At 40.4% G+C, this 18,108-nt stretch overlaps 1 protein-coding gene and 1 long non-coding RNA gene across 11 annotated transcripts in view; one reads left to right on the top strand and one right to left on the bottom strand.

Moving 5' to 3' along the window:
- Nucleotides 1-1,864: 1,864 nt before the first annotated feature.
- LOC120380973 lies at nucleotides 1,865-14,407 on the bottom strand. The gene is made up of 4 exons (XR_005587897.1): nucleotides 14,320-14,407; nucleotides 13,636-13,812; nucleotides 5,945-6,037; nucleotides 1,865-2,400 (listed from the first exon to the last, which is right to left on the bottom strand). It is a non-coding gene; the product is annotated as an uncharacterized LOC120380973 (long non-coding RNA).
- TAF4 (TATA-box binding protein associated factor 4) overlaps nucleotides 3,290-18,108 on the top strand; it is an 86,602-nt gene continuing 71,783 nt past the window's right edge. The window contains exons 1-2 of one of the 10 annotated variants that reach the window (XM_039498929.1): nucleotides 3,320-3,657; nucleotides 6,855-6,915. The gene's annotated coding sequence lies outside the window, so the exon portion shown is untranslated. Of the gene's footprint in view, nucleotides 3,658-6,318; nucleotides 6,470-6,647; nucleotides 6,738-6,770; nucleotides 6,916-8,042; nucleotides 8,135-9,006; nucleotides 9,125-9,196; nucleotides 9,346-13,900; nucleotides 14,036-18,108 lie in introns of those variants that run through there. The other 9 variants (XM_039498928.1, XM_039498927.1, XM_039498930.1 and 6 more) reach the window with 9 other exon arrangements.

The following is an 18,108-nucleotide window of genomic DNA, read 5'->3' as shown; positions in this document are numbered from 1 at the left end:
GCTCCATCACTGACCAGACAGGAGAGGCAGGGTCAGACGGCAGTCACGTGATCCTGCTGGCCGTGGGTGGCACGTGCGCCTGCCCCCTGCGTCGCGGGGCAGAGAGCGCGTGCCGGGACCCCCCCGCCTGACCCCGCTCCGGTGCCGGCGCAGGGCAAAGCGTAGGGCTGTGCAGGAGCCCGCTGGCAGCATGCACTCCTGCAGCGGCCACCCGCCGCGCTCCTCCTGTGCTCCAGGGCCGCAGGGTCAGAAGCCCACCCAGCCACCACAAGCATTGAACAATTACTAGTCACCCCCCCCAGATCATGAGATTCTTAAGATGATACGTTTTGGGCTCTCTTTGTTTGCCTTCTGGTGGTTAAGCTTTGAGGTGACACCCTCCAGCTTGTCTGTGCAACCGCAAAGGCTAGACCAGAGGTAGGCAAACTATGGCACGGGTGCCGAAGGCGGCACGCGAGCTGATTTTTGGTGGCACTCACACTGCCCGGGTCCTGGCCACCTGCATTTTAATTTAATTTTAAATTAAGCTTCTTAAACATTTCAAAAGCCTTATTTACTTTACATACAACAATAGTTTAGTTATATATTATAGACTTATAGAAAGAGACCTTCTAAAAATGTTAAAATGTATGACTGGCACGCAAAAGCTTAAGTTAGAGTGAATAAATGAAGATTCGGCACAGCACTTCTGAAAGGTTGCCAATCCCTGGGCTAGACACTTCCTTCTGAACATTTAAATTCTCAGCTTTTGCCATCGCTCTAGAAGCTGCCTCTTTAAGGATGCCACAAGACACGCTATGAGATTACCAGTGATAGCAACATGGACTGTAGGTACCTGGGCCCTGTGGACCCCATGCCAGCAGTGCACTCTGCTGCTGGGAATGCAGAGCACGCCACTTCCCACCCAGGGCCCCACAGTGTCCCCTTCCAGTTCTACAGCACAGCAAGGCCCTGAGAGCTCTGCAGTAGAGACAAAACAGAAGCCTCCCCCAGAGAGCTGCAGGGCCACAATCGGAAGACCCTCCTCGCTTAGTCCTTCAGGATTCCAGTAGGCAAAGATTCCAGGGCTCTATAACAGGGGTTCCCAAAACCTGCTTTGCCTCCAGCATTTGTAATAGTGTTAAATACAAAAAAAGTGTTTTTAATTTATAAGGGGGAGAAGGGGTTACACTCATAGGTTTGCTGTGTGAAAGGGGTCACCAATACAAAAGTTTGAGGAACACTGTTCTATAACAAAGAGAGCATGGACCTCACCTCCCTAGCCAAGGTCTGTAGTGACCCTCATGCTCCCTTCAATGCCACAGTAAGCAGAGACCCACCCAGGGCCCTACAGCAGGAAGAGCTGTCCCCTCACAGACTGTGGTGCCCCCTCCAGTGCCCTGTAATATGGAGTGACCTACAATATAGAGTGCACAGATCCCTCAAAGGTCTATGTGATCCCCTGCCCTCCACAAGCTCTACAACAGGGAAAGGTCCTATTGGACCATATTAAATGGCATGTACAGATTTCTTCCCCTTCCCCAAGGCACTGCAGTGCTGTGCTCCATGGCTTGGAGAACAGTTCTCCCCCTTTACCACAGTGCTTTATGGTTGATGTAGCATGGAGAGCAGAGATCTTTCAGCATGACGAGCACAGACATCTCTTTTCTGAGCCTGGAATACACATGTATGTGTGTGTGTGTACATGTACACACACACACACACACAAACACATTACATTTTCACTGATGAAGCCCTGTAATTAAATGTAAAAATGGACAAAATAAAAAACCTGAATATGATATGTGAATTAAAAAACAACATATTTGAAAATAAAAGTTGCTTTTAATTTTGATCAATGTTTTCTGGTATTAAAAACCTTTCCATTGATGTTTGGATTAGATTCCAATAACCTGGTTCTAAATAGAAGATATAACTGTACTGAAGCACAACAAGGCTGATTTTAAATACCTATATCCTTGAAAGCTACCAATTAGAAACTTTCCTAAATGAGAAAATTCATTTAACTCTCCTATTTAAGGTGCATCTAACTGAGGTCTCTGGAAAAGTTAAAACTGCAAAAATAGGGCAAGCAGAAATAATGAAAATTTAATTATGAAGTCAGTTCAGAGGTATCGGGGGCGGGGCTCATTATTCTGTATGAGATAGTGGAGAAAATGTAGCCAGGTCTGGAGAACCAAGTATTTCCTCTTTCAGTCTGTGTCCCCAGTCTTCACAATACTGTTGATCTAATAGTCCTCATTTCCAATCTTACATATTTGTAGAAATGTGATGATGGTTTATGGGCCTCCAGTTTCTTCAATCCACCTCCTTTTGTTTCTCACGAACATGCAGACACGAGAAGACTCTTGCCATTGTGATTCCAGCCTTCATGGAAACTTGTGATTCCAGTTTTCCATCCTGTACCAGAAAAAGCGATCACAGTAGTTTTAAACTCCCTGTTTTAAAACAATAGAGAGGAAAAGACCATCACTCTCTGTCAGAGCAGGGATTGTCATGTGTGGGCAATAATTAAGGTAAAAAGGAATGGAACAAAGTGGCATAAGCTTCACACTGGAAGGGAAACACACAATAATAAACTCATGCACAATGTGGCCATAAATTTGTGCTATGTAATTACCTCAACAGCTTTTGGATGACAAAAGACAGAGATCATAGGAGATCAGTGAAAAGAAATATGACAGCTTGCACTTGTAATGCCCTTAGGCTTAGTTAAGGCTATGGCTACCTTAGAGAGCTTATGGCGGTGCAGCTGCGCCGCTGTAAGCTCTCTAGTGTAGCGGCTCTAAGCCGACAGGAGAGAGCTCTTCCCCAGCTCTTAAATTGGCATAAGTTATGTCACTCGGGGATCTATAGTGTAGCCATTGGCCCCTTAAGTGTCAGAAGATTGGATGAAGCTCCCTCTCAGTGTGTGTGTTCACTGAATATATCTGTGTGGAAGTTTGTGTCAGTTAACAGGAGTTGCAGGGAAACCCATGATAGTGGCATTAGATGACAGTGGAGGGACAGTTATGGCAGATGTGAGTTTGACAGTATGGCATTTGGGACAGTAGGAGGACAACCAGTGGCAGCTGATGACAGAAGCAGTTGGAGACAGTGGAAGTTGGATATAAGTGGCAGTTGGTGACAGTGTGGCAACTGGTGGCAAAGTTGAAAGGACTCATGGCATTTGGTGACAGGAAGTGGTAGTTGGTGACTGTGTGGGTCACTAACAGTAGTTGGTGACAGCATCAGTTGAAGGAACACTTGTGGTAGCTGATGACAGTTAATGGCAGTTGGAGGGTAATCTGTGGCAGTTGGTGATAGTGGAAGTATGTAGGACATCTATGGCCACTGGTGTTAGTGGCAGTTGGAAGCAACCAGTGGCAGTTGGAGGGACACATGGTAGTTGATGACAATGGCATTTAGGAGGAAGTCTGTGGCAGTGTGAGTTGTTGGGACTTGGGAATTGCTGACAGAATGTCAATTGGAAAGAAATCTGTAACAGTGCCAGCTGGAGGAACACAAGTGGCAGCTGTTGGCTGTCTGCTGGAGAGACACTTGTGGTAGCTGAAGACAGTTGGAGGAAAACATATGGCAACTGGTGACCGTGGAAGCTGGTGATAGCAGAAGCTGAAGGGAAACCTGTGGCAACTGGAGGGAAATCTGTGGCAACTGGTAACAGTTATAGGCAGCTTGGCAGGACAACTGCAATAGAAGGACAATTGTAGCAGTTGGAAGAGAGAGGAAGGCTCTATATCATAGAGCCAGTCTCTTTCCAGTGCTGCAGTATGGGGGTGAGAGAGAGGAGGCCCTAATTTCCTCAGTGCTGCTACATAGTGACTGGGAGGTGGCTGGGAGAAATTGTAGAGGTGGCCCAGGAAAGGCTGGTGGCTCGAGAAGGGATGGGAAAGAAGAGTTGAAAGTGAGAGGAAGAACTTTCTCTAGGGTGGGCGAGGGAAAAAGGGGACAGATAGCATATAAAGGGGTATAAAGGAGTAAAGAGATGGGTGAGCCCAAGAAGTAGAACAGTGGGGGAATTGAGTAATGAGTTGAAAGAAATGAAGGTGCCTGAAGAGAAGGAGAGCAAGGATGGAGAAACAATGTTCAATAATTAGCTATGGATTAGGGAATGGATAACAAAGTATAGGAGTGAGGGAGAGAAGAGAAGGGTGGAGGGTAATGAAGAGAGAAAGGAAAGATGAGAAGAAAAAAAGATGCTGTCAGTCTGTATAAAACTGAGGATTTTTTTTTCAAAAAAGAAATGCAGGGGGTAAAGATAGAATAAATAAAATGTAGATATACAGAGAGAATAGTAGTAACTTGGAAGAAAAAGTGGAGGGAGAAGAAGACAATAGAAGAAGGAGATGAAAGGAAAGAAATAGAAAAGTTAATAAAGAAATGGAAAAAAGGGAAAGAAAAGCCTCAAACCACAGAGGCTATTAATGTCAGAGCCAGGGTCATAACTGAGTGCTCAAACCACTTGGAATAATAATGCATTTAGGAAGGTGAAAACTTTTATTTAATATAGGCTGATAACACAGTAATTGAAGTCATATAGGTACAGTCACCAGGCAGTAGGTTTTCAACACAGGGGATTAGATTTTGCCTCTAGAACAATAATATAGGATTCCAAAATTCTATTGTATTCTATTAGGTTCTTGTCCTGTGCTCATCATTGTAGTATCTGAGCACCTCTAAAGAAAAACAAATCTACAGCAGTTACAATTTGTAATTGTACAAACCCTACCCCTGCTCAAAAATATAATAAAAAAACAGGAGCATTAAACCAGATTACATGACATACTAAGAAAACATGGTAAACAAAAACTGCCTAACTGGGTACATGAAAATATAGCTAACCTTAAATAGCCCCAACACCTTCATCATTTTATTTATACAGCCACGGTTTATATAACATGCTAGCAGTTTTTTCAGTGCAACATTGGGCCCAGAAGAGGCTGGTTTTGCTAAGTTTTACTGAGGTCTTACTGTGTGCATTCTCATTGTCCAGCTTGATTTTATGCAGAAATTCAGGGTGAGTCAAATTTCAGGTTCCTGACAATAGGAGCAAATAAGAGATTCGAGCTAATAAGAGCCCAGTTTCTCACCATAGCTTTCCCTCAACTGTTTTTAAAAAACCTCAAAGGAGTATGAAAACATCCCTCTCTTTCATAGGGGATTGAGAGAACCAATCAGCAAAGAACTACTGGTTCTAGACTAGTTACACCAATAGAAATAATTGGAGATACACCAATCTCCTAGAACTGGAAGGGACCTTGAAAGATCATTGAGTCCAGCCCCCTGCCTTCACTAACAGGACCAATTTTTGCCCCAGATCCCTAAGTGGCCCCCTCAAGGATTGAGCTCACAACCCTGGGTTTAACAGGCCAATGCTCAAACCACTGAGCTATCCCTCCCCATTTGCTTGTAAAGCAGTGAGATAACAGTGATGAGTTTAATACCTAGATTAAAGAAGACAAGATAAATTTAGATAGATAAGAAGATGGTGGAATCTTGTCTGAGAGTATCTATAAATAGGACATCAGTTGCCCCACAAGATAATTTATGTTGAGAGGAGATGGAAATAATGAAAACATGGGCAGGGAATTTTGGGACACGGTCAATTAAAAAAATTATTCCAAATATTATTACAAATAAACCCAGAGATTAGAGAGAAAATATTTTTTATTTTCTAGTTTGTTTAATTTGTGGCTTTGGTGCCAGTGTATATGTGTCTTTCACACACCAAGAGGTGAGAGAAAAAGTTTTATTAAAATAGAAAATGTGATTGTACAACTACGAACATTGGCAGAGGGACGTGATTTTTGATACAGTGATTTTTTTGACTTTGTATTTGTACAGTGCCTAGCACAATGGAGTCTCAATTCCAAACGGGGCCTCTACACGCTATGGTGCTATATATATTAAATAAGAATAGTGTCTGAAAATGGAGGTTACTCACCTGTAATTGGAGGTTTTTGTGATGGACTTTTCACATTCACAGGGTATGCCAATGGTGCATCCTAGACTGGTTCAGGCTGCACTTTTGGTGCATCTTATGAAAAGGAATATACAGAGACCATTCAACTAACGACTTTTAACTTCTTCTTTGAAACTGTTTAGATTTCAAATTAACTATGGACCCCTAATGCAATGGGGAAAGGAGGGACCCTATATTTACTTCATTTAATAAAAATAATACTTTTTAGACATACGTAACTACCTTTTGTCAGATGATCTCACAGTGCTTTACAATAATTAATTAATTCATCCTAACACCACCTCTCTAACGTGTTTATATTTATATTACATACAGGGAGATGAGGTACAGAGTGACATACCCAACTTTAACTCAGTAGCAAAGCCAAGAACAGAACCCAGGAGTTCTGAGTCTCAAGTGTCTAAATAATGAACCATAACTGTTGTTAAAAGTATGCAAGAATATAACAGCCTGAGCATCTTTTATGCTGAAGTTGTTCTGAATCAGGTGAGGCAGGATTGACTAAACTATTTTGGATATTTAGATGATGATTGTTCACAGGACGGAAGGCTGTTAATTTAAAGAGATCCTTTCAAAAGGTGGGTTAATTGGTAAAATGAATGGGATATAAAAGACTGACTCAGCTCAACCTTGCTGTTATAGTGATACAAACTGAAGACAAAGAACCTGAGGCTGGAAATAATTAGGGTACAGTGATAGCTTGTCAAGAACAGTGGGGAGTGCTAAGTCTAGGTCTAAAGCACCTGAGTTCAAGGTGGGAAAACTTGCAATTGTGTGTTTTGCTACATAATTTGCTTTGCTCTGCTCTTATGATCTTGGGCTGCAAAGCACTTGTGGGGTGAGTCTCAGTACACCTATGCTCCTCTCACAGCTTTGCTGACTTAAAAGAAGATAGAATGAAGGCAGGATTTCATGAAGTTTTCAGGCAGAAAGTGAGTAAAGAAACAAGAATGAAAGAGAGATGTGGTACCTAAGGTTGAATGCTGAGAAGTTATAAGATGATAAAATAGAGATGGGATGGCCATAAACTCATCTGTGGGAAATGCAATACTACAGAAGAGGAGTCTGTAAATAAAGTTTCTGAGCTTAAGATCCCCATTAACTGGGATGGAGAGAGTCCATGAATTTTTGCCCTACAGCCAGTTTCCAATAGCTCCACTCTTTAGTTAAGATATCTACAGTTCGTAACAGTGATAACTAATGCTCTAAATCCAATTCCTTGTGTACAAGTGTCCAGATTACAAACCCACTATCACACTGGACCAGCATTTAAATTGTGTGGGGGAGGTAGTGGGGTGTTATAAAGGGTCTCAGGGCTGGCAAAAATGAAAAAGCAAAGTGGGTTGCTGAAGGGCTATCTTACCAAAGCTGCTACATCCTGATTATGAGAGGATGCCCCCCACCACTTTTTTCAGACACCTTTAAACACTGCATTTGATGCTAACTAGTGACCTTATCAAGTAGCCTCAGTATAGAGAATAGGGAATAGAGGGGAGTGGAGAATGAAAACTCACTCCTTATAGATGATTCTACAGAACAAGTCAAAGACATGTTAGTGAGCACATATATATTAATCTCTGTGGAACATCAACAGAATAGAAAGCTTCAGTATTCCATATAAAGAAGCCTACATACCAAATTCTGAAAAACCTATTTATCATTTTATCTGAAAACTCAAAAACCTTTCAAAGAGCTCTAAAAATAATATTGCTACTTCTCTTTCTACATTAGACCAATTTTTTGAGCAGGATCAGTCACAGTTGCATTGAACACTAGTTCACTGGCACCAAGTTTTAAACAGGATGAAGTAGGATCCTGCCACCCATTCCTCTTGTTAGAAGAAAGCACTTCATACAATAAGTGTGAGTAAGGAGGACATAAGGGAAAGAGAGTTCTTTTGTTAAATATTTCAGTGTAGAGACCTGAATAGCATTAATTCTCTACAATAGACTCAGTGCTGGAGCCAGAGCTATTAATCTCTCTCACTTCACCTGCAAGTCACTAGTAGATTCTCTTCCTTTCTATTCAATGGGGGAGCAGACCATCTTATGTGGAACTAGGCATCATGCTCATGCTTTCCACGCATAACACCTGCTGCAAGATCCATAGCTTGATTTTTCTCTACAATAATTCGTGGATGTGTTGTAAAAGGTATGTTTCAAAAACGCCTTTGAGGATGTCAGTAAGTTCTCATTGTTTTTCTGCCACAGTGTTTTGGTTTTTTTTGTATTTTATACTTCCTATAAAAATGCAGCTTATCTCTAAATGGGATGTGGGTTCAAATTGTTTCTCTGTTTCAAGGTGCTGGGAATAGCAATAACTCCCCAGCACAATAACTGTAATAACAGGAGGGTTTTAATGAAGCTTCAGGAGGCAGATTGTTTATTTTATTTAATTGTTATCTTGTAGAAGCCAAACTCTAGATCAGTCTCTGATTAGAATTCAATCCCTGCACTGTCTTTCTGAATTGTCAACTGTGGCTGTTGTTTCTCCCTAATGTAGTGGCACCTTAGAGTTTGCATGTGCATTTGTAAGTTGTGACCTTTACTTCTTCAAAGTGTTTTGTATTATTGCCCTTATTAATACCTCACATTACTCTTACAGCTGGACAAGGGTTTTGTGGTTAATGACCATTAAAGTGCAGTTCTGCCCTGAAAAGTGGCTCTAATAACATATGAGATTTAGTATTCATATTTTCTCACTGCTTTCCACATCAAATTTCCTTAGTTTACAAGTAAAAGGATTTTTTCCCCCTAATTGCCACCCAAACAGACACATCCTGGGTTCTTTCCATCTCACTCATAATCATTAGCAGTAATTTACTATGCCCATAATGCTTCCTGTGCCAACCTACTGAAAGCTCATTTGGATTCACAGTTGTCACTGAGGCATCGGATAAAGACACCTTTGCACAGGTGTAATCAAGGGCATTAATTGGCCTGAATAATCTTAATTACTGATGATGCATGAGCTAGAAAGAACCCAATTTGGCTTTGGCGGTGCACGGTGCTAATGTGAGTTAGACTGAAAAGAAATCAGTGAGAACCAGTGACTTGGAACCCCATAATGATGTATAGAATCACTGGTCAGGCTAGAACTGTCCTGTCACAGAATGGCAGTGTTCCTTACTGATGTCTACAGGTAAAAGGTTATATTGATTCTACTGTCTCATTGAATAGATGGCTCATTACTCCACCCAGGTATAATAGAGGAGGGGGTGTGGCACTACAAAAAAGAGAAGATATGATGCAGGTTGAGTAATCTTGAGATAGAAACCTCAGAAGAAATAGAGCATGGGAAAAAGCCTTGAGATGAACTTTATTTTATTAATTTCTTTAATAGAGCCAAACCTCAGGAAGAGGGTGAGTTTTTGATTCTATACAACTTATGTTTACCTGCCCAGGAACACTGAAAATCTCTGTATTATCAGAAGAAAAGTAATGATGAAGGGAGTTTGATGTAGTCTGTCAAGGTTTTTGTAGAACTAGCGTTCCAGAGTTGATGATGGTATATAGTGACTTCAGTTTCTAGCGGACTTGCGGTCCTCATCATAATTTAGCATAATTGTTGGGAATCTCAGAGGGGGACCAAAGAATGGAGAGAAACTTATTCCCTCACCCTTTAAAGTGGTCCTTCCAGAGCTGTTGTGTTAGGCTGAATAGATAGGGGATAAGTAACAAGAGTAGATTAATTTAAGAAGTTTGTTTTTGTGCCAATCTTCCCAGTGATAAGCAAAATGGCTTACGAGAAAGTGTTTTTTTGTTTGTTTGTTTTTTTAAGTTACCCAGGAGGGGTGTGAAGCTGTTAAAGGTAATTCAGACACTATCTAATACAATAAGTAATTCAAACTAAGTTTAAAATCCCCTTTGTTTACTTGTGTTCTACGTGTTTTGAAAACTTAAGATACTTGTCTTGGAAGCCTCTCTCTGCTTAATATTAAGTTCAAGGAATACTAATGGAACAATAAACTTCTTAGTTCACTGAACTGATTATTGCAGGAGAACTGGATGTTTGTTTTGCTCTGTGGACAATAATTAAGGGAAACAAAAACAATTTGACTTTCTGACAAAAGACTGAGGGTTATACTTACACATTCTTTATTGCTACCTCCATTACTATTCTTTTTAAAACAGTGTTCTATGCAAATTACCGCCTATCTAGTAACACATACATAGACTGTTTACACAAACACATGGGTTGGCTGTCCTCTCTGAAAAATTAACTAACAGTTACTACAGGTATTGTTGTGACTCTGCAGTCATGAAAGGGGTATCGTGAGCAACCTCATGAAGAAAAGCACTACTATAAAGAGACAATTTAGAACATAAGAATCTAAATGGCCACCTGAGTGTATCATCTCCTTTGAATTGGCGTTTGTACCCCATTATGTATTTTGAGGGGTAAAATATTTGTTTGACTCCTTTTTAAACTTACGCTAGTTTCTTCTTTTGCTGCCTATTGTATTTTATTCTATATTTCGATCAGTCAGTCCTTCCTTCTGGAGTTTTGAAAGTGTAGGGTGTGCTAAAGCATGAAAAAAGGGGGAGGGAAACATGGGAAGATCCTCAGACTCCATCAGAAAAGGCGATTTCCTCTTAAAAAGATGGGGTGAAGGAGAGTTGTATGCTTAAATCTGCAAACTAACACATGCCTGTTTCTTCAGTAGGGACCGGCCTAGTGTTCTAAGTCTGACCTGCTTTGTTATAATTTACTTAGGGCCAGATTCAGCCACTGTTATTCTCAGTGAACAGCACCTTACTCTGCAAGTTGGCCCACTGATTATTCTCCAACAGTCAAATTCTACCAGCCTGAAAGCACGAGTTGTTCTGGTTTTTATTTTTTAAGAAAGTTATTCCAACTATTATAAGTTAAGTAAGTCCACAAACATTTTAGACTGTTGCAACATTCATAAAAACACCTGTTTAATAGCCCTCTTATACTATGATGTTTTCATTGTCTGAGCCAGCTCTGTGAAGGAGCTATGGTGCTATTATTTTAATCAATTTCATGTCATCATAACATTTACAAAGAGAAGGAAGGAAAAAAAGGCAGAGTCTCAAGAAAATTGGTATGACTTTGCCATTTACTTTTGGGGTTCCAAATTTAGAAAATTATTAGCTACAATTTAATACATTTCTCTCCCCCTCGCTTGCATCTTCTAGAATTGAGTAAATTGATACACACTACACTCTTTACCTTAGCTATGTGGTTCAACACCTCTTGCATCCACTTCTCTTCATAATGTCACTGAAATCAGTCTGGTGCTGCCATGAAAGATTCTGTAGTGGCCCATAATGTTTGATAAAACCATTTGGTAGGCTTGTAGTTTGGGTCTTGAACATAGTAGATTGATGATTTAACCATCTCCGTCACCATCTAATAAAGGGTGAAAGGCCTGCTCACCCAATTGGCCAGTTCTTCCAGCTCAAAAACTAATGGAGTCTGGATTTTGATCTAAGCATTGTAGACATGCTGAAAGCTTTGACAAAAGCTCTTTGAGCCATTAGATACTATTGAAAGGTTCTGATGAGTAAGCCATAATGTGTATTTTCAGGTACAAGACTGTCCTGCATATACTGCCACCTATTGATCAATTTAATTATAAGATCATAAGGGCAGAGAATCTCTTATTTTATGTTTGTGCAATGTCTCTGTAAGTGTCCTAATCTTGATTAAGGTTCCTAGACACTGCTGTAATACAAAAAATAAAATATCAGGTTCTGCTGAATGAATTTATTCATCTACAGCAACTGTTGGTTGATGCTGTGTCAGTTATGAAGCTATACCTGTTCTTAGACACTCACCTAGGAAAAGCAAGTCAACTCTTTACCTTCAATCTTTCCTAATTTTCCTCTTTTTTTTGGTTGGGAGATATGTGGGTGGGAATGGAGGATGGTAGAAAGCAAATGGAATAAAAGGATGACCATGATCTAGAACTGGCAAAATCAGTCGCTGTAGGAGGGAGGCAGGCAGGCAGGCATGTTGAGTAGAAGCTTTTCTAGAGTGGGAGATTGGTCCAGTGGTTTAGGTACTAGCCTAGGACTTGGGAAACCTACTTTGAATTCGTGCTCTACCACATACTTCCTGTGTGACCTTGTGCCGCTTAGCTTTTCTGGGAATGTCTACATGGCTACTGGGACCTGCAGCCTGGGGTGACAGACTTACTGTAGCAGGCTTAAAAATAGCAATGTGGATGTTCTGGCTCAGGCTGGAGCTTGGGCACTGAAGCCTAGGGGAGGGAGCATGGACTTCCGAGCCTGAGCCCAAACATCAAAGCAAATGCCTCCACAGCTATTTTTGTACACTACCCTGAGCCCCACCAACACCAGTCTGTCCACCTGGGCTGTGAGACTTGCTCCCAGCAGCTATGTGAACATACTCTCTGTATCTCCATTCCCCATCTGTAAAATGGGGATACTTCCCTAATACATTATTCCCTCTCTGTTGTACCTTTGCATCCAAAGTTCAAGCATTTTGTCAATTATTGAAATAGTTTAAAGTTTAAGGACATATTCTGCCCTTTTTAGGGAAGAAATGCAGAAAGGTTAAGATTGAGCTGGGTAAGGTATTGTATTGTTCTGTCCTGAGAACTTTTTTTCTGTGGCATGAGTAGAATCACAGAAGAGACTGTGGGAGGGGACATGCAGAAGCAGTACATAACTGTATGCTTAAGGTTGCTTAAGATGGTGCCTGATGACATCTAGGCAGCCACTTAAACCTTTTTATTTGGGTGCATCAAAGTTTGGATCTCTACCAATAGCAAGATGATGGTATCATTAAAGTTATCAGTTTTAGGTAGTAACTTTGTTTTTTCCAGAGTAACATATGTAGTATTTTATCCTGACAAATCCCACATTTCTGTATTACGCTTTTTGGGAGGGGCAGGGCATAGGAGGGGGAAATTACTGAATTTCTGCACCAAACCACTTTGATCATTTTAATTGGTATGGCATCATGTAGGAAGTTCCAGTTTTTGTGAGAACTTGGAGGCACATTTTCTAATATACTGACACTCTTTAGCACAAAAGTAATAGGAGTGTAGCTATCCTAAGGTTTCATACTGGTGCTCATAACTGAGCTCCTTCCATGTAAAATCGATAGCAATAGTGAAATCCTTAGTGCACTTCATGGAATCTCTAGCAGTCTTCCTTTTTGGTGTAAATACTCTGCTTGGGGGTGGGGTGGAGTGGGAGTGGGATTTCTGTTGTGGACTGATCACTTTGTAATAAAAAGTGACCATGTTCTATCTAGAGTTCACTTTTTTTTGCTGGCAGTCACTTTCTTGACAGTCAGACTTCCAGCAAGGTAGCCATAATGATTAAATGTTGTTCTAACAGAAAATAGGGATCTCTTTTTGGCCCTTATAGTACAGAGTGCAAATTGGATGATACCCTCCAATAATAAAGTGAGACCCAGTTGCGTGGGTGAGTGAATTCACTTCTTGTAAGATGTTATCAGTCAAGACAATATGGTTAAAGGATCACGGTTTGGCAAGACTGATTACTTAAAGTTACCAGAAATTATATGAATTAGCTCAGAGGCAAATATTTTCAGTTTGTCTAATACTGTAACTTGTTATCCACCACCAATATCTGAAATTGTTGAAATCAGTGTTGGTGAGCTTGAGGACTATAAAATGTTGGCATAATTACCTGGATAATATTTTAATCACTTCCATGAAACATCTTGACTTCAGCAAGAATTTTTAGTTGTGGATAGAGGACTTTAAAGTACAATATAAAACTCAAATCTTCAATGACACCACCTGCCTTCCATGGATAGAATGTAGGCTACTAGAAACGCACAACATTCCAGAATTGTTGAGACTTCTGAAACAAACAAAAATCCTAATGGCAGTTTGAATGTGTAGTTGGAATCCTTGGAATCTTCTCAGGCTGGCACTCTGCTTCTTTCATTAATATTCCCAGCTCTTCTCCTCCCGCCCCCTGCAGATGACTCCAGATCTTGATACTTCCTCCCTTGGCAAGCAATAAGAGAGCAGTGTGAGGAGTTAAAGTAAGAGCAGGGCCACCCAGAGGGGGGGCAAGTGAGGTAATTTGCCCTGGGCCCCACAGGAGCCCCCACGAGAATATAGTATTCTATAGTATTGCAACTTTTTTTTTTAATGGAAGGGCCCCCCAAAATTGCTTTGCCCCAGGCCCCCTGAATCCTCTGGGCGGCCCTGATTAAGAGCTGTTAGAAAGGAGAAGACCCTCAGACATTTGTGAGAACTATAAATCCCTGAAAGCATTTAGGAACAGGTTAAAGGTCCGCTCTCTAAATGAATTGCCTTTGTTAGAGAATTTGAGTTTTCTGAAGGAAAAAGGTTCTTATACTTTTAAGAAAAATGATTAGGTTGTTTTGTTAAACCACATCCCATCTTATATCCCTGCAACTAAATAGCCTTAATGTATAAGGAGGATGGTTCTTGTAATGTCATTGCTGGAGTTCCACTGAATCTTCTGTCACTTGTATGTAAGCTCAACTGGCATGAATGAATGATTATGATGTACTTGCTACATCATGGCATTATGCTATATCTGTTGTACCTGATGCATTCAGTTGCAATCTAAGGTGTGGTTCTATAGCTAGTAAAGTAGGCAAGTGTCAAGATAAATGCTCTCTCTAAAGGGCAAATTGGGATTGAGTGGGTGGGGTAAGAGTACAATAGAAAGGGATTGCACAGTTCACTTCCAGGAATCTTCTGTATGTTCATATGCTGTTTATTTCACAAATAAAAATTCAGCACCTCGATGGTTAGGAATGATTTATCATATCCTAAAATATGGCAAAACTGGAAATCTGTCAGACCTAGGACAGTGCATAGAGAAGCATTCACCACACTTGCCTGGATCATATGTAGCTCTAAATATTGCTATTTCTTAATCCATTATTAAGAGTGATAATTTATTTGAATTATTTTCAAAGGGGGTTAAAAAAAACCAGACTAGCCTAAAGACATTGTAAAACAAAAATTCCATACCCAGTTGAATCTACATAAGTTGATACAGAGAAACAAATCTTTAATGGTGGTTGTTTCTTGATTTTGCTATCTAATCAAGCTCTGCTCCCCATGGTTGGAGGTCACCAGAGAGTCTCCAGAGCCATTATATCTTTATAATTAAACAGTTGCTTGTTTGATCGTCATGGGCATATCTGTAGTATGTGCATTTATTCAAAAATTGGAAGTAAAATAACTCTCTTCCTGTAATTTTTTCCTCCTGTGTATCAGTATAGAGTTGTATTTCTAATATATGTATAATAATAATCTTGGTGTTTGCATGGAACTGATCTACATGCACCATACACTTATTTGTACAGAGACTGTCACTTGACTCATGCAGAAAAAATCAGCACGTGGACTTTCAGGTTGGCCAACATGTGGGCATATTGGTGTGCAGCTGCATCATCTTCAACAGGAGCTATATTCTTTTTGTCCCTCTTGTTGGCACAGCACACCTAAATTTGTCACTAGATCCTCTATCATACTTGAAGATGTGAACAAAGTGTTAAGAATAAAGGTGGGAAAAAAGTATTTCTGCAAAAGTAGATCCCTAGTTCTGTAACAGCGGAACAGCATAAAAAAACTGGGACACTGAAATCAATAGGACAGAATATTCTCATACAGTCATGGTCTATTGTTGTTAGGTAAAATACAGAGGCTTTTATAGCACAAACATGCTGAAGTAAAGCAAACATTTATTTTGAAAACAGGAGACCTTAATTTTTTAAATGACTAAAACCCACTTCTGTGCTGCCTGCAACTAGTGAGTTGTCCTCTTTTGTACTTATTTGCTGTAAATTGTGAAATAGTTATACTAGCCCAGTTTAAGAGAATGTTGTTACCTGGACTGATGGGCTGAACTTCTTCACACTAATATATAGCAGTAAATTCCAGCTAGGTTATCAGGAATCCTCTTAGTTGGCACCCATTCCATTTAGTATAATACAGCTTCTAAAGAATTCCATAAACCAATACACACATCAGAGGTGCAACATGTCTCAATCAGTGAGAAGCTGTATAATCTAATAGTCAAACTAGAGGACTGAGGCAGGAGACCCCCGCATTCTGTCTTCAGTTCTGTTGCTATCTCTGTGTGCAACCCTGGCCAAATCACTTGAGTGTGTTTTATGGTACTTATTTATACAGAGCACTTTAAGATAATCAGATTGTAAGTGCAAAGTCTGATTGACTCCATGATGTCAATATTAGTATACAGAGCTCATAATTTTTAAATAGAATATCTTACTAGAATAATTACACGATATATAAAGTGCCTTGGAGTGGCTCAGATCCTTTCCGGTAGATGTCAGTTGGTATTTAATGAGTAACTAGTCATCAGAACCAACAAAGTTTTCCAAGCATTTGGCATATCACCCTTAGTGCTCAGTGTGTGTTTTGTAGCATGGTTTGAGTTGATACACTGATCCAGGTGGGTTACTATGATCTAATTAGGTTGAAATTCTGTCAACTTCAACTGCATTTATGGACTGACTGTGTCAATGGTTAAAACCCAACTTGTATATGTTGGAAGCACCAATGGGTGGGTTTGTACACAACCCATCAGTAGGAGGTTGGCTGTTCCACAACTCACCCATTTATTGATGGGGACTTTTGCTACAGCTATGATTAATCATGTGGGTCATTTTTCACTAGGCATTAACAGATATTCAATATGTTTATGATCAGAAATTACTCCCTCTCCATTGAAACACTTGAAAATTGCATCTTTTGCTCAGAGATGTTCTCTCTCCACTAATTGATCACTGTTATAAGATAGATTGTTGTAGTGAGCTTTAGGCCCTGGTTAAGGATTCTTAAACAACTCCAACACCTTCAGCCTCATATGGTAACACTTATGTGCTATGATCTTTGCAGGCTGTCTGAAGGGAACTTGCTTTTAATATTTAAAGCTTTAAATAATATAGGATCAGTCACTCTGTGCTATAACTGCAATAAAGAGAGGGGAGTACATTATAAAGGTACACTTTTGTGAGCACAAAGCAAGGCTTTCGCTCAAAGATGCAGGACTGATATTCCAGTCCTTCCCATCAACAATTTCCATGGTTCACCTGTATGATTGATCCTTGCAGACTGAGGTGAAGATCTTTCCTTTTTAATTGTGAGGTGGATTGTGTAGTTCTTACTGTATGTAGAATTTTGGACTTTAGGCAGTGGCACCAAAAATTAGTAATGTATTACAAGGAAATTTCCACTATGATACTGATTTTAAAGTCTGTTTATTGTTTTACAGCATCCAAAAGAGCAGTAGGCACATCACAGAACATTAGAGAAGGCATGGTTCCCTACACTGAAGGATGTAATAAATGGCTTCCACTGAAAAATAAACCATGTGGGGAGAGTGAAAGGATAGGAGCTTGTAGGATTGCTTATAGCGTAATATACAAGTTAAATGGGTTTCTATCTAAATTTTGTATTGCTGTTACTTACCCAATAGGGTAGTTATTACCATGTGAGAGGAGCCTTGTCAAGTGTTTAAAACAAGGCTCTGAGAATGAAGACTTCTGGATTTTATTTCTAATTCACTATGGGTGGGATCCACAAAGGGATTTATGGGTTGCAGTACTGAGCATAATGGTGCCTGTTAGGCACTTAGAAAAATCACATGAATACTGCAATCCACAGAGCCTGAGTTTAGGTGCATAGGCACCTAGGAATGTGATCCACAAAAGCCATTCCACTTGGTGGAGAACTGCCTAAGCTAGCCAGCGGGAGACGCTGACCACAGTGGGTATGTGCTAAGCCCGGCTCCTCTCTGAGATAGGCATCTAAGTCTAGACTGCAGGGGAAGCATCTGGCCCTGCCTAGCAATCCACAAATTGGAACCTGCTGGCTGGAATAAAGTGGCTTAGGTTCCTAAGCTGTTTCTTGTGAGGAGTTAGGTGCCAGCCTTACTTTGCATAAAACAGCTGGTGTGTGTGTCCCACCTTAACTTTTAGTTAGAACACTTGCACAGTATGTTGGAGACCCAGGTTCAATTTCTTCCCTTTCTTCCAGAGGGGGTCCAATGCGCTCAATACTGAGCTAAAAGTTAAGGTGAGCAGCACCACCTCCTCTGGTCAGATTTTGAATGGGATCCACTCTGGTAAGCAGTCTCTGAGCA

This window comes from Mauremys reevesii, linkage group 13 (assembly GCF_016161935.1).
Source record: "Mauremys reevesii isolate NIE-2019 linkage group 13, ASM1616193v1, whole genome shotgun sequence".
NCBI classification, from domain to species: Eukaryota; Metazoa; Chordata; order Testudines; family Geoemydidae; genus Mauremys; species Mauremys reevesii.
The sequence above is the reverse complement of the archived record's forward strand: the minus strand, read 5'-3'. Positions and strand labels throughout refer to the sequence as shown.